The sequence below is a fragment of the Anomaloglossus baeobatrachus genome, chromosome 1 (assembly GCF_048569485.1).
Source record: "Anomaloglossus baeobatrachus isolate aAnoBae1 chromosome 1, aAnoBae1.hap1, whole genome shotgun sequence".
Taxonomy (NCBI): Eukaryota; Metazoa; Chordata; class Amphibia; order Anura; family Aromobatidae; genus Anomaloglossus; species Anomaloglossus baeobatrachus.
The window spans coordinates 948,442,990-948,469,078 of NC_134353.1; the positions used below are offsets into that span (position 1 = coordinate 948,442,990).

Consider the following 26,089-nt stretch of genomic DNA (forward strand, 5'->3'; position numbering starts at 1 on the left):
ATATTGCCTCATTACCTGGTGAGTTGACAGAACTGGTCGACATATTGTGTATAAATAAATGACTTTGTGCAGTTTTTTAGTTTGCTTTCTAGTTTTGAAAATGATCCTTAGTTTTGCATACTAGGAACAGAGTCTGCGGTTAAAGTATGATGTTGCCGCTGTGTCTCATCATGAAGACTCAGTAGTGATATACTAAGGATAGCTGGTACTGGAGATTTGCCCACCTCAAAAAGGTGTCCAAAAGGCACAATACTGTGATAGGACAATATGTGGTGTCTAAAATCAGTGAATATCTGGTATCTATGACATTGGGTTGGGATGTAAAAACTCAATAAAATGTTAAAAATAGTATTTTCTTTGGGACGGATCATTGATGCACAGATGTGGCCCCCAACTGCCCTGCTTGCTCTTCGACATCCAGATGGGGTTACAGAGTATAAGGTTTAGGTTTTGGGGTTATAAGATTGAAAAACTTGTGTAAGCACTTTCTATCACGTTTATCTGAGGTCACAGGCTCAAATAGGCTTCCTCACACAGACCTGGCACAAGCCACTCTGGCAGATTCGAGAGAATGCTCATTAACTCCTGTAGAAGGATCTGATTTTACAACAGGACCCAGTGGATTCCTACCACGAAAAGGCAGCATAGCCTACCTGTCGCTGCAGAAACTGACAGATATTACAGTACCCTGCTCTTCCAAAGGGGCCTCCGGAAACTTAGGACAAGGCTTACCAGGGAAAGACCGATTGAACAGTCTTATAAGATTGTCAGCATTGAGGTCATTAGCTGTCACCCACAAACTTTCCTCTGGTCCGTAGCCTTTCCAATGAACAAGATACTCCAAGGATGACCCTACTCTCCTGGAATGAAGGATTTTTTTTCCACTTCATACTCAAGGCTGCCTCCAACCAACACAGGTGGACATACGCTATCAACAGGATGCACGGGCAAATGATATATCTTTAGCAAGGATTTGTGAAAAACATACGGAGTCCCGAATGAGTTCGCAACTTTCTAATGGAAGTCTACTAGATTTATAACCTGAATAATCATCTCTTAAGGACCAATGAACTTGGGACCCAATTTAGCAGAGGGGACCTTGACTTAGATATTTCTGGTGGATAACCACATCTTGTCCCCAATAAAAAAGACCAATTATGTGCCTGTTAATAGCAGAAGAGGTCAGTCTACCCTGTGACCTTCACAAGTTTTTTCTAACTAAAGATCAGACAAACTTTAAAGGAGTTGTCCACTACTTTTACATTGATGGCCATCCCGCACCCCCACCGATCAGCTGATTTTGGTCCCGGCGGCAGCAGAAGGCAGCCGGAAATGCTCAGGTGTGGAGCTGCTCCATCTTCTGATTGTGGCCAAGGCTGGGACTGCACATCCGATGGATTAGAATGGGAGGTGGATGTGCACTACCTAGCTTTGGCTGCTATCAGAAAACGGAACAGCGCAGTAATTGAGCATTTCTGGCTGCCTGCTGCTGCCGCCGTGACCAAAGTCAGCTGATTGGCTGGCGGGGATGCGGGGTGTCAGACATTGATGACCTATCCTGGGGATGCGCCATCAATGTACAAGTAGTGGACAACCCTTTTAACTATGGATTTATCGGCCTCTGGAGTGTAAAGTTTAGAGGTCGCGAAAGAACAAAAATGTGGATGATACCCAAGATAATAGAAGAACGCAGATGTCTTAATGGATACTTGATATTGCTTATGGCTATCTCCGCTAATGGCAAGTTTTCTGCTAAGTCAGACTGATGGCCAGAGACCTAACATCAAAGACATTGCTCCAGTGTTTGATTGACCATTGGTCTCAGGGACCTGAAGACTTTAGAAACAAATCGAGTTCCTCTATCAGAAACAATATTTTCCGGACTCCCATGTAGGCACACAATGCGTTTGATAAACAACTTAGGTTTTGGGCGTTCGGCAACCCAGACAAGGGAACTAAATGAATCTGTTTGCTAAATCTGTCTACCACTACCCAAATTACAGTTTTCCCTTCTGAGTGTGGGAGATCATTAATGAAATTCCTGCAGTAGTGGGTCCAATGAATTTCTGGAGTGAATAAGGACTGAAGAAGTCCTCAGGAGCAGGTTCAGGAGTTGTTTGTTGGAATCTGCAGAAACTTTCGAGAGAGAACAATGGCTTTCATGTTTTTTTGTACCAAGTCACTACAAAATCAAATCTAGAGAAGAACAAGGCCAATATAGCTTGCCTAGGCTTTAGTCTTTTGCCTGACTCAAGACACATCACATTTTTGTGGTCTGTGATAAGTGATTATATGCTTCGCACCTTCAAGGAAGTGGTGCCATTCCTCAAAGGCCTATTTGATTCCAAAAAATTCACGATTACCAATTCAATAGTTGTCTGTTAAATGTTATCTTCCAGGTCAGGGGTGGGCAATTAATTTTCCCATGGGGCCGTATGAGAAATTGGGATTGGTTTAGAGGGCCGGACTAATATAATTACCTCAGTTCTACCCAATATACTACATCACTACACCCCCTCCATATACTACACCTGTAATAAACTACACCACTACACCCCTATATACTACACCTGTATTATACTACACTCCCTCCATACACCTGTATTATACTACACTCCCTCCATACACCTGTATTATACTACACCACTATATAATACACCTCCGATATACTACATCATTACACCCCTATATACTACACCTGTAATCTACTACACCTCCATATAGCACACCTGTAATATACTACACCTCCATATAGCACACCTGTAATATACTACATCACTACACCCCTATATAGCACACCTGTAATATACTACATCACTATACCCCCATATACTACACCACTAGCCTGCACCCCCATATCACACACACTACACCCCATACAGCCTGCACCCCCATATCACACACACTACACCCCCATATGTCACACACCATGCCCACATATCTCACCCTGCCTGTACACCAACTTACCCCTCTCAAACACTCTGCACCCCTTCACATCCTTCTGTCAGTCTGCAGCTCTCATATGCACTCACCCTGCAGCCCCCCTCCCCCTCATGTCCCCTCTTTTCTCATTACCAGTCATGTGTCCACATCTCCTTCAGCATTCAGCATGTCTTGCTTTCTGCCCGGCATCCTGTGTCTCCTCCCACACAGTCACATGGGCGTGACATCATCGCAGGTCCTGCAAGATTAATTACTCCGTCTGCTGTGCTTCTTCTCCTGCCCGGCGGGAACTTTTGAAATGACACACGCAGCGCAGTACTGACCACGTCAGAGCGCGCGTGTGTCACTGACAATTAGTGCCGGCAGGGAACAGAGGAAAGACTCCTGCGTTCCGCTGCCTGCACAGGATCTCTCCGTGCTCGGCACGCTGCAGCCCGGCTCCACTGTATCGGCTGAAGACGGGCGGGCCGGTCACAGAGAGCAGGCGGGCCGGATGTGGCCCGCGGGCCGCCCCTTGCCCAGGTCTGTTCCAGGTTATACACCCCTGAGATCAAGTTTGGTGACTAACGGGCTCCCAACAGCTGGGTATAGAGATCAGGGATGAGTGGCAGAGGATACGGATTCTTCACAGTAATTTTGTTATGTTCTCGATAGTCAGTACCTGGTCTGAGACCTCCATCTTTCTTAACAACAAAGAAACTGGCGACGTGGATAGTCGGGAGAACCCTCTCTGGAGACTGTCTGCTACATAATCTTTCATGGCAGGATGTTCTGGACTATAAAGATTATATGTTTTACCCTTTGGAAGACAGGAATTTGATACTAGTTCAATCAATCATAATCTCTGTGTGGGGGGTAGGTTTTCAGATTCCGACACAGAAAATAAATTGGCAAAGTTTCTGAATGCATCAGGTAAACCATTGGGTATGGCTTTAGACAAACTCACACAAAAGGAAATACGTTTGTCCTGACACTCAGGGCTCCAGCGTATAAAATCACCTTGGTGCCAGTCAATGACTAAAAAGGCCAGGTCTTGCACTTTAGAGGGGATCCCTAATTTGTCTGGTCAGTCATTCCGACCAGGTTAAAAAAAAAATCTATCTCGCACAGACCTGGCATAAGCCACTCCGTCTGGCAGGTATTGGCCAGACTCAGGGACTCCGGTAGAAGAATAGAGTATTGGAATGGACTCAGGAACTTGGGTACAGAAACACACCGCTGGAACAGACTCAGGAACTTGGGTACAGCAACACACCTCTGGAACAGACTCAGGTACTTGGGTACAGGAACACACCGCTGGAACAGACTCAGGTACTTGGGTACAGCAACACACCTCTGGAACAGACTCAGGATCTTGGGTACAGGAACACACCACTGGAACAGACTCAGGTACTTGGGTACAGGAACACACCGCTGGAACAGACTCAGGTACTTGGGTACAGGAACACACCGCTGGAACAGACTCAGGTACTTGGGTACAGGAACAGACCACTGGAACAGACTCAGGTACTTTGACTGGAACAGACTCAAGAACTTGGGTACAGGAACACACCACTGAAACAGACTCAGGAACGCTGGTGCGGAGATACTATATTGGTACAGAGACAGAAAAACTGGTAAATGTATTTAAGGCAGGTACAAGTTCAGGGGACCTGACAATTAGCAAGCATGCAGACAGGACACATTGCTCTGGCACCTCCAAAAGGGGGAGGATGCCCAAAATACTTAGTGTATCTCAGCCGTAGGGTTCAGATGCGCTGGCCCTTTAAGAGAAAGAAGAATCGTATGCCTTAATGGGAAGGTGCTATAAAAAAAAATCAATATTTTCAATAACTGAAAAAATGTAAAGTATCAATGTTTTGTCTAAATATTATCCTTTGTTTTTAATTGAACAAAAATAAAAAGTCATTTAAAAAGTTTGATATTTTCCACTCTTAAATAGGAGCTGCTGAAAACCTAGTGTACAACTAGCTCACGTTACAACTGCAGTAAAGTGGGCAGAATCTGCTCACATGTGTGTGGTGTCACCTCCCCCTCCCCGTCTGGGTGTTTTCAAAAGGATAAGAGAGGATGCAGTTTAGGATCACAGTGCAGAGCCATTTTGTTGGGGACTGGAAAGTGATCCTGAACCGTGGGAAGTGTCACCAATGACAGCTGGCATAGTGCTCCACTGTATACTGTGCCCCATATACTCTGTTCCCATATACTGTGGCCATGTACTGTGCTACCATAGTCCTGTGCTCTCATACTGTGCCCCCCCTATTACTGAGCCCCATATTACTGTATCCCATATTGCTGCACCCCCATCTATTGTGCCACCATATTGCAGTGCCCCATATACTGTGCCCTCATATTGTTGTGCCCCCATGTACTGTGCCACCATATTTCTGTGCCCCATATACTGTGCCCTCATATTGCTCTGCCCCATATACTGTCACCATATTGCTGTCCCCCCATATACTGTGCCCCGTATACTGTCACCATAGTCCTGTGCCCTCATACTGTGCTCCCATATACTTTGCAACATATTACTGTGCCCCATATTACTGTGCTCTATATGCTGTGTCCCATATTACTGTGCCACCATATACGGTACCCCCATATATTGTACCCCATATACTGTCAACATATTGCTGTACCCAATCTATTGTGCCACCATATTGCAGTGCCCCCATATACTGTGCCACCATATTTCTGTGCCCCCATGTACTGTGCCCCCATATACTGTGTCATCATATTGCTCTGCCCCATATACTGTGCCCTCATATTGCTCAGCCCCATATACTGTCACCATATTGCTGTGCCCCCATATACTGTGCCCCGTATACTGTCACCATAGTCCTGTGCCCCATATCACTGTGCTCTATATGCTGTGCCCCATATTACTGTGTCACCATATACTGTACCACCATATACTGTACCCCCATATATTGTACCCCATATATTGTCACCATATTGCTGTACCCCCATCTATTGTGCCACCATATTGCAGTGCCCCATATACTGTGCCCTCATATTGTTGTGCCCCAATATACTGTGCCCCCATATTGCTCTGCCCCATATACTGTGCCACCATATTGCTCTGCCCCATATACTGTGCCACCTGTTATAGTAAAAATGTTATACCTTGTGTTGTTTTATTATTTAAGCAATTCATATATCTAAATATATTTGATAGTTTAGATATTTTTGTATTAGCTTTATAAGTGTTAGTCATAAGAGCAATAAGTCTCTGCTTAATACCGTATTAAGACGCATCTGATTATAAGACGCACTTAGGTTTTAGAGGAGGAAAATTAAAAAAAAAAGAATTGAGCCAAATAGTGTGCTAAAACATTTTAATAAAATTAAAAAAAACAATTTAGACTCAACAGGAGGGTCTGTTATGGGGGGATCTGTGGATGATGCACTGCTGTGGGGGACCTGTGGATGACACTGCTATGGGGAACCTGTGGATGGCGCATTGTTATGGGGACCTGAGGATGATGCACTATTATGGGGGACCTGTGGATGACACACTGCTATGGGGGACCTGTGGATGACGCACTATTATGGGGGAAATGTGGATGATGCACTGTTATGTGGGATCCGTGGATGACACAGCTATGGGGGACCTGCATGATGCACTTTTATGGGGATCTGGGACTACCACCCCCCTCATCCTTAGGAATACACCCATGTACTGTATACCATACATGGCTGTATTCTGAAAGATGAGGGGGGTGGTAGTCACATTAACACTTTGGCCACTACAATAGTCCCTCCCTGGAGTGTTTACACTAAAGGACTACAGCCCCCATCATCCTTCTGAATACACCGATTGATACAGTATATTCTGAAGGCTGATGATGGGGGTTGTGTTCCCCTTCAGTGTTTTTTGCTCACCTATTAGGACCCTTCGTTCAACTGATAACATTTGTCAGGCTCAGATCACTGATTGGTGGAGGCAGCTCTGCAGAAGTTATCTCCACCAATCAGCATCCAGCCCTAGCGAGGAGAGGGAGAATCGTTCTTCTCTCTCTCTTTCTTATGTTAGTCTCCGGCTGCTGCGGAGATCTAAAATGGAGCCCGCGCATGCGCAGATCGCGATCTTTGAGAGCCGCGATCTCTATCTGCGCCTGCGTAGCCTCCGACGCGATGGACTTCAGGAAAATGGCTACGGAAGGCAGCGCATGCGCAGATGGAGATCTCGCTTCTCCAAGATCTCCATCTGCGCCTGCGTCACCTCCGCAGCCATTTTCCGGAAGTCGCGTTGGAGGCAGCGCAGGCGCAGATAAAGATTTCGGCTATGGTGACCGCCACCGCAACCGATTGCCGCGGGATCCATGGCGGCCGCCTCCGCAGCCGATTGCCGGGGATCCATGGCGGCCGCACCAGCCTCCTGTGACTCACTCCACCGCCGCATTACTGCCCGGTAAGTTACAGTCACTTTGTAAGACGCACCCCTATTTTCCCCACAATTTTGGGGGAAAAAAAGTGCGTCTTATAAAGCGAAAAATACGGTACTCAGTTTCTTCCTGAAAATGATTGCAATCACAAATTCTTTGGTATTATTATCTTCATTTATTTTGCTTGCAATGAAAAAACACAAAAGAGAATGAACCAAAAATCAAATCATTGATCATTTCACACAAATCTCCAAAAATGGGCCAGACAAAAGTATTGGCACCCTTAGCCTAATACTTGGTTGCACAACCTTTAGCCAAAATAACTGCGAACAACCGCTTCCGGTAACCATCAATGAGTTTCTTACAATGCTCTGCTGGAATTTTAGACCATTCTTCTTTGGCAAACTGCTCCAGGTCCCTGAGATTTGAAGGTACCGTCTCCAAACTGCCATTTTGAGATCTCTCCACAGTTGTTCTATGGGATTCAGGTCTGGACTCATTGCTGGCCACTTTAGTAGTCTCCAGTGCTTTCTATCAAACCATTGTCTAGTGCTTTTTGAAGTGTGTTTTGGGTCATTGTCCTGCTGGAAGACCCATGACCTCTGAGGGAGACCCAGCTTCCTCACACTGGGCCCTACATTATGCTACAAAATTTGTTGGTAGTCTTCAGACTTCATAATGCCATGCACACGGTCAAGCAGTCCAGTGCCAGAGGCAGCAAAGCAACCCCAAAACATCAGGGAACCTCTGCCATGTTTGACTGTAGGGATCGTGTTTTTTTCTTTGAATGCCTTTTTTTTTTTTTTTTTTTCCTGTAAACTCTATGTTGATGGCTTTTCCCAAAAAGCTCCACTTTTGTCTCATCTGACCAGTGAACATTCTTCCAAAACATTTTAGACTTTCTCAGGTAAGTTTTGGCAAACTCCAGCCTGGCTTTTTTATGTCTCGGGGTAAGAAGTGGGGTCTTCCTGGGCATCCTACCATACAGTCCCTTTTCATTCAGACGCCGACGGATAGTACAGGTTGACACTGTTGTACCCTCGGACTGCAGGGCAGCTTGAACTTGTTTGGATGTTGGATCCGCACAATCTTGCATTGAAATCTCTCGTCAATTTTTCTTTTCCTTCCACATCTAGGGAGGTTAGCCACAGTGCCATGGGCTTTACACTTCTTGATGACACTGCACACCGTAGACACAGGAACTTTCAGGTCTTTGGAGATGGACTTGTAGCCTTGAGATTGCTCATGCTTCCTCACAATTTGGATTGTCAAGTCCTCAGACAGTTCTTTGGTCTTCTTTCTTTTCTCCATGCTCAATGTGGTACACACAAGGACACAGGACAGAGGTTGAGGCAACTTTAATCCATGTCAACTGGCTGCAAGTGTGATTTAGTTATTGCCAACACCTGTTAGGTGCCACAGGTAAGTTACAGGTGCTGTTAATTACACAAATTAGAGAAGCATCACATTATTTTTCAAACAGTGCCAATACTTTTGTCCACCCCCTTTTTTATGTTTGGTGTGGAATTATATCCAATTTGGCTTTGACAATTTTTTTTCTTTCACTGAAGACAAATTAAATGAAGATAATAATACCAAAGAATTTGTGATTGCAATCATTTTAAAGAAGAAACTGAGTATTATCTGCCAGAATTGCAGGGGTGCCAATACTTTTGGCCAGCACTGTAGCTGTGCTGCCATATTTCTGTGCCCCATATACTGTGTCAACATATTGCTGAGCCCGATATACTGTGCCAACATATTGCTGAGCCCCATATACTGTGCCAACATATTGCTGAGCCCCATATACTGTGCCACCATATTGCTGGGCCGCCTCTGATCCCAGCAGCTCCTGTATACACTGCTCACAGTGAGCACAGAATGCTGACACTAGGAACGATTAGGAGCAGAGGTCCGAGGTGAGCATGGCAGCGGTGAGCGGCGATCGCAGCCGGAGCCTGGTATTGTACTCTTGATGGCAGGCTGTGATCACCGCTCCCCACCGCTGTGCTCACCTTGGATCTCCGCTCCCAGCAGCTCCTTTCAGAGCTCACAGCGCCGATAGTAATGATTTAATTTATGTAAAAAAACAAAAAGGGACGCAGACCTCATCTTTCTTGTTAACAAAGAAGAACCCCGCCGCCATGGGAGAACAGGAGAAGCGAAGGATCTAATGTGTCCCATAGCAAAACCCTCTGAGACATAATCTTTGATAGATTGCCTTTTGGAGGCAGAAAGATTATATAATCTGGTTTTCAGAAGTTTTGCTCTGAGGAGGCGGATAACAGGTCAATAATACGCACGACGTGGAGGCAGTTCCTGAGATCCCTTTTCTGAGAACACATCCATAAAATTTGGGCCTCTCAGGGTGGCTGGAGCACAGTTCTCCTCAGTTTGGGCTTCTCAGGGTAGCTGGAGCACAGTTCTCCTCAGTTTGGGCCTCTCAGGGTAGCTGGAGCACAGTTCTCCTCAGTTTGGGCCTCTCAGGGTAGCTGGAGCACAGTTCTCCTCAGTTTGGGCTTCTCAGGGTGGCTGGAGCACAGTTCTCCCCAGTTTGGGCCTCTCAGGAGGGCTGGAGTGCAGTTCTCAGTTTGGGCCTCTGACTGAGGCTGGAGCATAGCTCTCCTCAGTTTGGGCTTCTCAGGGCAGCTGGAGTACAGTTCTCAGTTTGGGCCTTTCAGGGCGGCTGGAGCACAGTTCTCAGTTTGGGCTTCTCAGGGCGGCTAGAGCATAGTTCTCAGTTTGGGCTTCTCGGGGTTTCTGGAGTACAGTTCTCCTCAGTTTGGGCCTCTCAGGGCGGCTGGAGCACAGTTCTCCTCAGTTTGGGCCTTTCAGGGCGGCTGGTCACAGTTCTCAGTTTGGGCCTCTCAGGGTGGCTGGTCACAGTTCTCAGTTTGGGCCTCTCAGGGTGGCTGTAGCACAGTTCTCCTCAGTTTGGGCCTATCAGCAAGGCTAGAGTACAGTTCTCCTCACTTGCTTTTTCAGGTAATATTCTGCTCAGTCCAGGTAATGCTTCATTGATGGAGGAAGCTTCACAGGTCTGCTTCCCGTGGTGACACACTAGTGGTATGGAGCTACTCACGGTTTTGGCGTAACTGCTCCCTATTGTAGGGGTTCAGGCTGGAAGCGCTTAGGAAACCAGTATGGAGGAGAGCTCATGTTCAGCCTTATTTCTGTAGGAAGCTTCAATCCTCTGCAGAGGTGATTATATAAAGAAAAAGATGTCCCCTCAGCATGGACTGGGATAGTGATCCTGGGAGCTTCCACCCGCTCTCCTGACTAGACTGGGCTGTTCTAGTGATGTGTCGGTCGCGAACGATCCGACACAAAGATCTGGCTCCCTGCTGTGACTCACAGGAGCCGGATCCCCAGTGAGAGCCACTAAATTCTCTTAACGGGTCTCACTGGGCGTAAAATGTTGGTGTTTCGTGGACAAAGAGAAAAATTTGGAGCGCACCACAGTCATGAATTAGTGAACATTAAATATAAAGTGCTGGAAGAATCAAGCTTGATTCAGGGTGCTTACCAAGTAATCACCCTTTATTAAAGGGAAGGTATCGTCAAAAAAAAAAAAAAAAATAATGACTGAAAAAATGTAAAGTAATAATGTTTAAATGTTTTGTTTAAACATTATTTCTTTTTTTTAATTGTGCAAAATATAAAAAAAAAATTAAAAAATTTGATATTTTCCACTGTTAAACACTAGGGGGAGCAGTTTCTGAAATCCTACAGAAATCCCACTGTATAAAAAGCTCACATTACAGCCTGCAGTAAAAGTGGGCAGCGTCTGCTCTCCTGTGTGTGATGGCACGCCTCCCCCCTCCTAATCTGAGTGTTTACAACAGATAACAGAGAATGACATGTAAGGACAAAATGCACAGCCATTTTCCTGGTGACCAGAAGTGTCTAAAGTGTCACCAAGGACAGCAGGAGTATCACACAGGATAGGATTAGATACACAGCTCAGCAGACAGTATCACACAGGAGAGGATTAGATACAAAGCTGTGCAGACGGTATCACACAGGACATGAATAGATACAAGCCTCAGCAGACAGTATCCCACAGGATAGGATTAGATACACAGCTGTGCAGACAGTATCACAGGATAGGATTAGATACACAGCTCAGTAGACAGTATCACACAGGATGGGATTAGATACGCAGCTGTGCAGACAGTATCACACAGGATAGGATTAGATACACAGCTGTGCAGACTATCACAGAATAGGATTAGATACACAGCTCAGCAGATAGTATCACACAGGATAGGATTAGATACGCAGCTGTGCAGACAGTATCACAGGATAGGATTAGATACACAGCTCAGTAGACAGTATCACACAGGATGGGATTAGATACGCAGCTGTGCAGACAGTATCACAAAATAGGATTAGATACACAGATCATTAGACTGTATCACACAGGAGAGTATTAGATACACAGCTCAGCAGACAGTATCACACAGGATATGATTAGATACACAGCTGTGCAGACTGTATCACACGAGAGGATTAGATACACAGCTCAGCAGACAGTATCACACAGGATAGGATTAGATACGCAGCTGTGCAGACAGTATCACACAGGATAGGATTAGATACACAGCTCAGCAGACAGTATCACACAGGATAGGATTAGATATGCAGCTGTGCAGACAGTATCACAGGATAGGATTAGATATACAGCTCAGCAGAAAGTATCACACAGGATAGGATTACATACACAGCTCAGCAGACAGTATCACAAAGGATAGGATTAGATACTGTCTGCTGAATTGCTGTATCATACAGGATAGGATTGGATACACAGCCCTGCAGACAGTATCACTGGTACACACACAGGCCGACAGGTGACAGACGGAAGGGTGTTTTTGGAGACAGTAGCAGTGCCGAGGCACACAGAGGTAGCAGAGGCGCACACAGCAGCGGCGGCGGGGGTCAGAGCGGCGGGAGGGGGTGTCATTGCAGACGGTAATGGTGGGGGGGAGGGGCGGCGGTTTCAGCAGTAGCGGTGGCTGGGTAGAGCGAAGGGAGGGGGTGTCATTGGAGTCGGTGGCGGCGTTAGCGGGGGCAGAGCGGAGGGAGGGGGTGTTATTGGCGACGGTAACGGCGGGGGGAGGGTCCATACTCACACATCCCGGCGGTTGACAGGGGTTAAGTGCAGCAAACAGCATACGCTGTGAGCTTCACAATGATGGCACTGATCTCCTCCCTCTGCTGTGATCTGGACAGCCCAGGGGGCGCATCCAGGTCACAGCAGACGCCTACTGTAACGTTAGCAAAGGGGTCGGATTCCGACCACTGTTCTCTATGCACAGCGGCTGCCATAAAGGAATGAGTTACTGTTGTTACACACACAGCAAATCCAGCATGGCAGCCCCCAGTTCCTCCAGTAAAATAAGAATTAAATAAAACCTAAATAAGCTGAGATTTTCATTTTGTATTAAAAATACTTGATTTCATAATCACTATTTTTAATACAAAAATAGAAAACCGCGACACCTTCCCTTCTAGAAAGTGCTGTCAGGTAAAGGCGATTCCACCCATCAATTAATGTAAACAAGTATTTTAAACACAATAACATGAACACGCATATGTATAATAAATTATATCAAAGCCTGGAGGCACAGATCTTAATGCATGTACAGTACAGACTAAAAGTTTGGACACACCTTCTCATCTCTAGAACAACTGTTAAGAGGAGACTTTGTGCAGCAGCCTTCATGGTAAAATAGCTGCTAGGAAACCTCTGCTAAGAACAGGCAACAAGCAGAAGAGACTTGTTTGGGCTAAAGAACACCAGGAATGGACATTAGACCAGTGGAGATCTGTGCTTTGGTCTGATGAGTCCAAATTTGAGATCTTTGGATCCAACCACCGTGTCTTTGTAGAAAAGGTGAACGAATGGACTCTACATGGCTGGTTCCCACCGTGAAGCATGGAGGAGGAGGTGTGATGGTGTGGGGGGGCTTTGCTGGTGACACTGTTGGGGATTTATTCAAAATTCAAGACATATAGAACCAGCATGGCTACCACAGCATCTTGTAGCGGTGTGCTATTCCATCCGGTTTGCGTTTAGTTGGCCCATCATTTATTTTTCAACAGGGCAATGACCCCAAACACACCTCCAGGCTGTGTAAGAGCTATTTGACTAAGAAGGAGAGTGATGGGGTGCTACGCCAGATGACCTGGCCTCCACAGTCACCAGACCTGAACCCAATCAAGATGGTTTGGGGTGAGCTGGACCGCAGAGTGAAGGCAAAAGGGCCAACAAGTGCTAAGCATCTCTGGGACCTCCTTCAAGACTGTTGGAAAACCATTTCCGGTGACTACCTCTTGAAGCTCATCAAGAGAATGCCAAGAGTGTGCAAAGCAGTAATCAAAGCAAAAGATGGCTACTTTGAAGAACCTAGAATATAAGACATATTTTCAGTTGTTTCACACTTTTTTAAGTATTTCATTCCACATGTGTTAATTCATAGTTTTGATGCCTTCAAGGTGAATCTACAATTTTTAGAGTCCTCAAAATAAAGAAAACTCTTTGAATGAGAAGGTGTGTCCAAACTTTTGGTCTGTACTGTATGAACCTCAGAGTGCGAAAAAATGAGGCCGTTAACCGGTCAGGTGTAATGATTTATATAGATAAATACAGAACTGTGTATGGGAGATACCTCAATGAATGAAGGGGTTTACCCATGAACAGACCAGTCAGAGGAAAATTGTCTGTTTGGAAAGCACCCTGAAGGTGAATGATATTATAAGCACACTCATACAGCATACATATATATTGCTCAATGCAAGCTATATAATTAAACCAGATGTGCTCTCCCAACAAGAGAATTAATATCTGATATGATCATCTTAAAGAGATGCTACTGAAGAAAAAGAACAGTGGCACATGAGGCACAATGACCAGCATAATACAAAAATGGCCTCCTGCAGCTAATGCCAAACATGGTACCCAGAGCTGTATGCACAGACCAAACATCAACATTATCAACGGGTAAATTACCCTGACTAAAGATCAAGTGGTGCAGTATCAATGGGTCACCGGAGCACAGCCCGGGGTTAAAAGCCAAGCATAAGTGGGGTATAAAGAGAACTGCTCCGGGTGAGCAGACCAACGCGTATCGCCGCCTGAGCGGCTTCCTCAGGGAAAGTGACGTTGGGGACCCAAGACGGTGTAGTATTTATGTACAACATGATTGCTAAAATACACTAACCTGTGCAGCCCAGTGCGTGTGAAGAAGGTGCTGTGCGACGCCATCTTGGCCCCTGCGTGATGTAGTATTACAGGGAAACGTAGCGGCCAAAAAGATAGAAAAAGCAATTGCAGGCAAATAGAATCTATGCGCATGCGCAGTGACAACATTGGTCACTTAAACACAGATGCAGATCTGTTTAGACCGTGGACAATATATCAAGGCCAGTATATTGATATCGGTCATATATTTTATATTTTATTTTATAACGGGGTGATACCAAACAGGGGAGGAGAGGAGAGGAGAAATTAATGCTCCAGAATATTCCTAGTGGTTAAAATACTGGAACATAACAATGATATTCAAGTTGTAAATAAGATACAGACGTTGGTATAAAACCTGAGATAATCCGGTTTGCAAACCAATAATAGTCATTACCGCCCCCCTTATTTTTATATGCAATGTGATAATGGCCAACCTGGTTGGTTGTGCTGGAATACCCAAAACCTGGGACTTATCCACAAACAGAGGGGACATTAAGTCAGGGAAGACAGCAAAAGTCTACATAATGAAAAAATATATATGGCAAAATTTATTAATCAATCAAAAAGACCCCTAAGGTGCATATAAGGGCCCATTAATCAATATATGAGAAAATACTTGTGGGCCTTATTACCATCAAAAGCCTGACAAAGTATATGCTGAGTGCCATCAGCCATGACAGCCTAAGGCCTCTTTCACACGTACGTATCTCTGGTACAGGTATGGTCTGTTTCCTCACGTACCGGAAACATGTACACACGTAGACCTATGTCTTCCTTTGGTGTCAGACACGCGTATGTATTTTCGCACGGAACATGTGTCCGTTCCGTACATACGTGTGTCCGTGTGTTTCTCACGCCGATATGTCCGTTTTATCTCCGGCATCACGGGTGTCACACGGAACGCAATCGGGTCACACGTAACACACACGGATGTGTTCCGTGTGACACGCACTGGAGAAAAGACGTGTCTGCGAGAAAAAAAAGAAATCTTTACTCACCTTCTCCTGCCCTCCTGTCTCTGCTGTCGCTTGCTTCTGACCGCCGCTCATTATGCTCATTGAATATTCACTTCACTGCGGCCGGAAGCAGCAGCAGCGGGGAGTCGGCAGGACCGGAGACCGAAGATCAGCACCACGGGCAGCGATGTCAGGGACAGGTGAGCAGAAAGTTCCCGTTCTCCGTGTGTTATCACGAATAACACACGGAGAACACACGTAGGCCATACACACAGCTCACGGAGGGCAAAACGCACCTTGGACACGTCCGTGGAACACGTGCGTGATTTTCACGGACGTGTAAAAGAGGCCTAATACATATTTAACATTGCACGATGACCCAGTAATAAAGATCAATATAAATAAATACTCCCCCTAGAGATTGAGTGTCATATACTCAGGCTAAAATGCTGAAAACACAGAGGAAGACAAGTATACATGTTCTTTTCAAGCGTCCAAAAGAGGACGTGCAGGGCCCCAAGTCCATAGGAGTCCGAAGACAAACAACACTCCATTCCCTTATATGACACAGAAGCGGGCATATGGAATAGCAGCAACGAGATAAAGATCTTGTTCACAATGACTCGTCATGTGTATATGCAGACAATGAATTCCACGCAGATGTTTAAACACAATGATGCTATGACAATGTCCAGAGCTGCCCCGATGATGATGAATAAAAAATGCCAAAAAGCCATCCGAAGGATATATGGTCCATGAAATGCGTCACCAGTTTGTGACGGGGGTGTACAACAGAGCAAAGGATGGACGAGGCCGAGGGACGATCCAACAGGTTTATTAACAGGAATACAAGAACAGCACACGATAAGTCCACGTAAAACAGATTCGGGGGCCCTTCCCGAAAATCCTCGGACCGGATAACAAAGCAATCGTCCTTACAGTAGTCCAAAGAGTTCCACACAATCCCACGGGCCGCCACACAGGCCTAGCTCCGTCCGTGTCCACAGCCACCCAGGCTGGGGCTCCTGCTCTCTTCAAGTTTCAGCTCACTCTGAAGTTACAAAAAGGGAAATGCATTGTCTGTGCTCCTTGACCAGCCCACCATGTTCAGGGGGTGGGGGTCACACATCCTATCATCAATGGTTTGGTCCATCACAGGGCTCCCATATGTCTGCCAGCCACAGTAGATGAAGGGATCCCCTGCTGTGCAGAACAATGACTATTCCTTCACTGGCCAATGCAATTACAGATTAGATACACAACTCTGGAAAGAAGAGGACAGGCTATTTACATAATCACATTAGATGCCAAGACTACAATTGTATGAGAGAGACACATTGAGATCAGTAGCTCCCCCAAGGAAATACATGAATTACAACTAATACAACCAGGGAAATATGCATATCATGACATAGTATCACAGCATATACAGTGAGAGGGTAAATTACATCTTCACAGCCATGCCTCAGCAGTGTATGATGGGGATAGTAGTGGGGAACCGTCTGAGTGCACGGGGCGATCAGGACACAGTCCACACCAGGGTTGCAGTTTCCACTTGCTTTACTTTGCTGTGGTACCTGAACCCGCAGGTGCCAGTTCCAGGTGTATCCACTCCCCTTGTTCTCCGTGCCAGCTGTGCCCTGGGATGGCTGTTCTCCGTGCACAGTCATGGTTGGACTCCCGTGGCCTAGAGCTACTTGGAGGTCCCTTTTCTTTAGCATTGGCTCTAATGCAGGCAGCCTGGACTATTTAAGGGATTCAGTACCCGGTCCCCTTTTTGCTGCTGATGCCTCAGACTTGTTTGATTGGCGATTGACCCTGGAGATCTTCTCGCCCGGCAGCGTTAACAGTTGACCCCCGCACATTACACACGCGGTTCCGCCCCCCACACATGTGGCTTCGCCCCCTGCACATGACACACGCGGCTCCGCCCACTGCACATTACACACGCAGCTCCACCCCCCGCACATCATACACGCGCTCCGCCCCTTCACATTACACACGCGGCTCCGCCCCCCACACATTTCACACGCGGCTCCTCCCCCCGCACATTTCACACGCGGCTCCTCCCCCCGCACATTTCACACGCGGCTCCTCCCCCCGCACATTTCACACGCGGCTCCACCAACCACACATTTTACACGCGGCTCCGCCCCCTACACATTTCACATGCGGCTCCGCCCCCTACACATTACACACGCAGCTCTGTCCCCCACACATTTCACACGCGGCTCCTCCCCCCACACATTTCACACGTGGCTCCTCCCCCCACACATTTCACACGCGGCTCCTCCCCCCACACATTTCACACGCGGCTCCTCCCCCTGCACATTACACACGCGGCTCCGCCTCCCCCACATTTCACATGCGGCTCCTCCCCCTGCACATTTCACACGCGGCTCCTCCCCCTGCACATTACACACACGGCTCTGCTCCATCCTCCATAGAATTATAAAAAAAACTCACCAAAAAGGAGGCAAGACAGATGATGTATGCACACACAGAATGTTCCTCATAATGATGGCTGCAGCCCAGGTGCAAGATGCTGATGATACAGCCGCACAACCTCCACACTAGAGGGGAGGGACGGCTGCTTAGCATAAGACATGCACACTCATCAGGCTTGCACTGGGAGCCCGTCATATAATGAGTGAAATGCACAGTGTCTGAACTGTAACCTACAAATGACGCCAAAAACCTAGGTCAGGCGGGCCCATCAGCACTATATATACAGTAAGTGCACGGATACGCGAGATTAACAGTGTCTGAACTATAGCCTATAAATGACCCACAACACTAGGTCTTGGCTCCTTTTTGGTGAGTTTTTTTAATCATTCTATGTGGTTTTTTCTAACTAATTTAGTGTAGGGACTTGCAAGTATAATTTAAAGTTTTATTTCTATAGCGCCAACATATTCCGCAGCGCGTTAATTCAGAGGGGACATGTACAGACAATTTGAGATAATACAAAAAAAAAAGTGTGAGAATCCTTGACGAACGGATTGCGAGCTTACATATTTTTGGCCAAAATATAAACTAATATCTCGCTATTTGAGGTATGGCACATTTTATCGATTTTTGCAGGATGTGTGTTGACCTTTTGAATTCAGGTGGTTAAATGGTGAACCTGTCATGTGATATGTACTCATAGTGCTAACTGACCCGCCTGACCTGGTGTTGTGCGTCATTTATAGGCCATAGTTCAGATGTACCTTCCCCGTGCCAGCAGCCGGGCTACCGCTGCTGCTTGGATCTGGATCCGCGGTGGCTCGAGAGGACTCCGGACCCGGGGATCGCGTGGCCACTCAATTAAGAGAGAGGGGGGATATGTACAGGGGTTTTTTGGAATGTTCGTGACGCCACCCATGGTGCGTGGTAATGTGAGGGACCACCGCTGCTGTTGGGGAGCCCGGTGACGATGGTGTGGCAGCAAGGTGTTTAACCCCTCCGTGCGTAGGGGGTTCGTGTCCCGGGGCCCGTTGATGCTGGGATGGTTTTTGTGTGTGCCGTTGGGAATAGGAACGGGGGTTTTTAGTGTACTCACTCAGTCCTGGAATAATTACACCGACACCTTGTAAATCAGAATTCTGAACACCACTGCAGCTTGTAGGGAGCACGCTTGGGTCCGTGCCCTTGGTGTTGCTGTTAGACTGTGGCCCTGTACTTGGCACCTTCGTCTCCATTGGACCCGTGGGTATAAAACTCTTCGGGTCCCGCTCACCCGTATGGCTAATGGAGTGAGCTTGCTCTCAGGGTTCACGCATAGGATTTCTTTGGACTGTAGTGGGAAAGTCCTATCCCATCGGTGCGCTAGTACCCCGATTTTGGAGCGGGTTGGGGATGACACTTGAAGTCTTCACCCCTGTTGGGTAAATTACCGGAACGCGTGAAGCTACTTTCTGGCCTGGGGTCCACGTACCCCATCGTACCCTGGCCCCTGCCCGTGATAACTCGAGGCCGCCCTCCTCGGCAGTCCGTGCCCCTTGACACTGTCCTCTGCGACCGGGGTTCCAGTTCCTACCAGGCCCAGACCAACGTCTGCCACCTAGTACACAGGAGCTCTCCTCCGTGACCTTTCCCTCTCAAAGAGTCACTTCACCTCCACTCCTCTGCGCAACTCCATTGCTCACTGTCACTGTCCTCACCAACCCCCATGTGAGTGGCCCTATTCCCTTCAGGCCCCCCAATGGTGTGTCTGGTGGGTTAATGTGGGAAGTGTTCCTAGGATTTTGATTGGCTAAGCTGTTAGCAACACCAAAGGACCAGGATCCATAACCAAGGAGGGTGGATACTGTGCAGAAGGGCAGATTACACAATACCCTGTGACGACCTGATAGGCCAGGACGTCGCACAGACACTGTGCATCTCGCGTATCCGTGCACTTACTGTATATATAGTGCTGTTTAGCCCGCCTGACCGAGGTTTTTGGCGTCATTTGTAGGTTACAGTTCAGACACTGTGCATTTAACTCATTATATGACGGGCTCCCAGTGCAAGCCTCATGAGTGTGCATGTCTTATGCTAAGCAGCCGTCCCTCCCCTCTAGTGTGGAGGTTGTGTGGCTGTATCATCAGCATCTTGCACCCGGGCTGCGGCCATCTTTATGAGGAAGGCTCACCACATTCTGTGTGCGCATACATCATCTGTCTTGGCTCCTTTTCGGTGAGTTTTTTTCTGCTCCATCCTCCCACACAGCAGCCCCTGATCATGTGACTGATCACATGACGGTGACGTCACACAGGTCCTGTGAGCACAGGCGGTGCCGGCTCTGAGGTGGAGGTCAGTGTTTTCTTATGGGGGATTATTAACCCTTTAGCAGCGCTATGATTTTGAGCATTTTTTACAGTGTATTGTGTGTGTGGAATGAGTTGTGTTAATGGCGTGTGGCTTCCTTTTCCCTGACTGATATCAGTGAGCTCTGTAGCCTTCTTCTTCTCTTCTGGTTGTCCAGCACTCGGCCGGTAGAGAGCGGCGGGTGGTAGAGATCAGCAGGGCTGATACAGATTGGCTGGCTGCTATAGATCGTGGTGCTGTGCAAATTGGCTGCCTGGGTACAGATCGACAAGCCCTGTAGATTTCAGTGGGCAGAAACACATTAACGGTCCAGGTATAGATCGGTGGTCCGAGTACAGATGGGCAGACAGGTATAGATCGCCGGGCTGGTATAGATCGCAGGGTGTGCATACATCACCAGGCTGGTATAGCTTGCCGGGCTGGTATAGATCGCAGGGTGTGCATACATCACCAGGCTGGTATAGCTTGCCGGGCCGGTATAGATCGCAGGGTGTGTATACATTGCCGGGCCGGTATAGATCGCAGGGCCGGTATAGATCGCAGGGTGTGCATACATCACCAGGCTGGTATAGCTTGCCGGACCGGTATAGATCGCAGGGTGTGTATACATTGCCGGGCCGGTATAGATCGCAGGGCCGGTATAGATCGCAGGGTGTGTATACATCTCCGGGCTGGTATAGCTTGCCGGGCTGGTATAGATCGCAGGGTGTGTATACATCGCCAGGCTAGTATAGATTGCAGGGTGTGTATACATCTCCGGGCTGGTATAGCTTGCCGGGCCGGTATAGATCGCAGGGTGTGTATACATCGCCGGGCCGGTATAGATCGCAGGGTGTGTATACATTGCCGGGCCGGTATAGATTGCAGGGTGTGTATACATCTCCGGGCTGGTATAGCTTGCCGGGCCGGTATAGATTGCAGGGTGTGTATACATCGCCGGGCTGGTATAGATCGCACGGTGTGTATACATCGCCAGGCTGGTATATCTTGCCGGGCCGGTATAGATCGCAGGGCCGGTATAGATCGCAGGGTGTGTATACATCGCCAGGCTGGCATAGCTTGCCGGGCCGGTATAGATCGCAGGGTGTGTATACATTGCCGGGCCGGTATAGATCGCAGGGTGTGTATACATCGCCAGGCCGGTATAGATTGCAGGGTGTGTATACATCGCCGGGCTGGTATAGCTTGCCGGGCCGGTATAGATCGCAGGGTGTGTATACATCGCCGGGCCGGTATAGATTGCAGGGTGTGTATACATCGCCGGGCTGGTATAGATCGCAGGGTGTGTATACATCGCCGGGCTGGTATAGATCGCAGGGTGTGTATACATCGCCGGGCTGGTATAGATCGCAGGGTGTGTATACATCGCCGGGCTGGTATAGATCGCAGGGTGTGTATACATCGCCACAGGACGCGCGGTACAGTCCCCCAGCACCTCTGACACATGCCGGTAGTTCGCCCGGACTCCCATTATTCTCCTGGACCTTCTCCTTAACCATTGGAGTCATAGGCAACTAACTGGATCAGATCCTATCTTCTTCTTCCTCTGACTACATTCTGCTCTCCAATCCCTGATATTATTTTGCTACTTGAGCTATAACCTGCTTTGAACAAAAGGATTCCTGAGCACCCGAACGTACCTGCGGTACATATGGATCACACGGACATATAATTATCCCTTCATAACAAAGTATTCTGCCTTAATACAGGTCCTGTGCCTTTTGATGGTACGTGGTGTCCCCACATTTAATTCCCAGTCACCATATTGCAGGGACCATAAGAACACCGTACCCTCTGTGCCCTCCTGACAAGAGAGTGACCTATTACCAGCAATATAACCTCATTGATGCTCCTGTATATACCACAATTATTCCAATATAAGCTTGTCCGACCTGAGGAAGGCCAACTGGCCGAAACGTCGGCGAACTTAGTGGCGGACTTTTGTATAGCACCATTTTTCACCTTTTCACGAGCAAAATAAAGAGAAAAAGATTTTTTCAATTTACTATGTCTCCTTGGTCTTTATGGGAAATTAGTAGTGTGCCGGAGTTACCCCACTTTTATTTTTGTATACATCGCCAGGCTGGTATAGCTTGCCGGGCCGGTATAGATCGCAGGGCCGGTATAGATCGCAGGGTGTGCATACATCGCCAGGCTGGTATAGCTTGCCGGGCCGGTATAGATCGCAGGGTGTGTATACATTGCCGGGCCGGTATAGATCGCAGGGCCGGTATAGATCGCAGGGCCGGTATAGATCGTAGGGTGTGTATACATCGCCGGGCTGATATAGCTTGCCGGGCCGGTATAGATCGCAGGGTGTGTATACATCGCCGGGCCGGTATAGATTGCAGGGTGTGCATACATCGCCGGGCTGGTATAGATCGCAGGGCCGGTATAGATCGCAGGGTGTGTATACATCGCCGGGCCGGTATAGATTGCAGGGTGTGTATACATCTCCGGGCTGGTATAGCTTGCCGGGCCGGTATAGATTGCAGGGTGTGTATACATCGCAGGGCCGGTATAGATCGCAGGGTGTGTATACATTGCCGGGCCGGTATAGATTGCAGGGTGTGTATACATCTCCGGGCTGGTATAGCTTGCCGGGCCGGTATAGATTGCAGGGTGTGTATACATCGCCGGGCTGGTATAGATCGCACGGTGTGTATACATCGCCAGGCTGGTATATCTTGCCGGGCCGGTATAGATCGCAGGGTGTGTATACATCGCCAGGCTGGTATATCTTGCAGGGCCGGTATAGATCGCAGGGTGTGTATACATCGCCAGGCTGGCATAGCTTGCCGGGCCGGTATAGATCGCAGGGTGTGTATACATTGCCGGGCCGGTATAGATCGCAGGGTGTGTATACATCGCCAGGCCGGTATAGATTGCAGGGTGTGTATACATCGCCGGGCTGGTATAGCTTGCCGGGCCGGTATAGATCGCAGGGTGTGTATACATCGCCGGGCCGGTATAGATTGCAGGGTGTGTATACATCGCCGGGCTGGTATAGATCGCAGGGTGTGTATACATCGCCGGGCTGGTATAGATCGCAGGGTGTGTATACATCGCCGGGCTGGTATAGATTGCAGGGTGTGTATACATCGCCGGGCTGGTATAGCTTGCCGGGCCGGTATAGATCGCAGGGTGTGTATACATCGCCGGGCCGGTATAGATTGCAGGGTGTGTATACATCGCCGGGCTGGTATAGATCGCAGGGTGTGTATACATCGCCGGGCTGGTATAGATCGCAGGGTGTGTATACATCGCCGGGCTGGTATAGATCGCAGGGTGTGTATACATCGCCGGGCTGGTATAGATCGCAGGGTGTGTATACATCGCCACAGGACGCGCGGTACAGTCCCCCAGCACCTCTGACACATGCCGGTAGTTCGCCCGGACTCCCATTATTCTCCTGGACCTTCTCCTTAACCATTGGAGTCATAGGCAACTAACTGGATCAGATCCTATCTTCTTCTTCCTCTGACTACATTCTGCTCTCCAATCCCTGATATTATTTTGCTACTTGAGCTATAACCTGCTTTGAACAAAAGGATTCCTGAGCACCCGAACGTACCTGCGGTACATATGGATCACACGGACATATAATTATCCCTTCATAACAAAGTATTCTGCCTTAATACAGGTCCTGTGCCTTTTGATGGTACGTGGTGTCCCCACATTTAATTCCCAGTCACCATATTGCAGGGACCATAAGAACACCGTACCCTCTGTGCCCTCCTGACAAGAGAGTGACCTATTACCAGCAATATAACCTCATTGATGCTCCTGTATATACCACAATTATTCCAATATAAGCTTGTCCGACCTGAGGAAGGCCAACTGGCCGAAACGTCGGCGAACTTAGTGGCGGACTTTTGTATAGCACCATTTTTCACCTTTTCACGAGCAAAATAAAGAGAAAAAGATTTTTTCAATTTACTATGTCTCCTTGGTCTTTATGGGAAATTAGTAGTGTGCCGGAGTTACCCCACTTTTATTTTTGTATACATCGCCAGGCTGGTATAGCTTGCCGGGCCGGTATAGATCGCAGGGCCGGTATAGATCGCAGGGTGTGCATACATCGCCAGGCTGGTATAGCTTGCCGGGCCGGTATAGATCGCAGGGTGTGTATACATTGCCGGGCCGGTATAGATCGCAGGGCCGGTATAGATCGCAGGGCCGGTATAGATCGTAGGGTGTGTATACATCGCCGGGCTGATATAGCTTGCCGGGCCGGTATAGATCGCAGGGTGTGTATACATCGCCGGGCCGGTATAGATTGCAGGGTGTGCATACATCGCCGGGCTGGTATAGATCGCAGGGCCGGTATAGATCGCAGGGTGTGTATACATCGCCGGGCCGGTATAGATCGCAGGGCGTGTATACATCGCCGGGCCGGTATAGATTGCAGGGTGTGCATACATCGCCGGGCTGGTATAGATCGCAGGGCCGGTATAGATCGCAGGGTGTGTATACATCGCCGGGCCGGTATAGATCGCAGGGCGTGTATACATCGCCGGGCCGGTATAGATTGCAGGGTGTGTATACATCGCCGGGCTGGTATAGATCGCAGGGCCGGTATAGATCGCAGGGTCGGTATAGATCTCGGGGCGTGTATACATCGCTGGGCTGCTATAGCTTGCCTGGCCGGTATAGATCGGCTCTCAGGACATCAGTGGCTGAGTCCTCTCGTGTGATGGCGGCTGCTGATCCTCAGCTCTTGGGGTTTGTGCACACGACCTTTTCTTCAGCGACTTCCGCTCCAAAATCTCCTGAGGAAAACTCACAAGAAGGAACAGAGACATTTCTATGTAAAAATGACTCGTTCATATTTTCGGGATTTTTGCCGCTTCCGGGTTCCAAAAATGCCAATTGACTAAAAGAAAAGACCTGATTTATTCTCCAGGCGTTTTCCACTCACAAGACGCTCTGTACTGTATAACAGAAATCAATGGAATGACTCAAAGCGCTCTGACACCCGAGCGAATTTCATTGTTCTGACAATGTAGCCCCAGGGGACAGAGGATGTCAGGCACAGGGGGTCTCATACCTGAGTTACTCGTCACTGGGCAGGTGTGATGATCTGGGATGTCGCGGTGGCCTGCCCGGCTTTGTGCCCCAAGGTGTACACCAATAAGGAAGGAGGATGATGGGGGTTGTAGTAGGATGAATGACGTGACACCACCTGTGGTATGCGGCCAGAGATTAGCCGCCACTGCTGTCGCTGTCCTCCGGGGCGGATGGTAGTAGCAGCCAAGGATGGTGTCGCTCCCCACAGGTGGAGCGGGCCCTGGGAAGGATGATGAGGGGAGTATTGATGGCAAAGGCATTTGCCACCGAGGCGCGGGGCGCCGGTAATATGAATCCGAGTCAGATGCTGCAGTTCCAGGTGTCTTTACTCACTCTTTGTGCTGCTTCTTGCCCGGGTAGTACTGGTCACCTGCTGTGATGAGCTAAGTCGAACCCGGATAATTTCAGAGTTCAGTCCGGTGTGATGCTCGGTGGACCCCTTCCTACTAGCACCATGTGTGATGGATCCCCGTGGCTTAAAGCTTCTTGGGGACCCCAGTCTGTCTCGAGTAGTACTCTTGTCCCTATTTGCAGGTGCCGCGGTTCTGCAGTGGGGCTTGGTGCTGTCCAGTGCCCCAGATACTATCTGGTACTGTGCTTTCGGGCTCTTTGTGGCTAGGGAAGCTTGAAACCTCCCCGTCCTGGCAGATTCTGGAAAACCAACTTGATGTGTGATCTTCCCTAGGGTCCTG

The 26,089-nt window shown here is 48.2% G+C and overlaps 1 protein-coding gene across 1 annotated transcript in view; it reads left to right on the forward strand.

Annotated features, from left to right (window-relative positions):
• LOC142258443 (uncharacterized) overlaps positions 1 to 26,089 on the forward strand; it is a 263,726-nt gene that overhangs the window by 224,681 nt on the left and 12,956 nt on the right. The window lies entirely within an intron of this gene.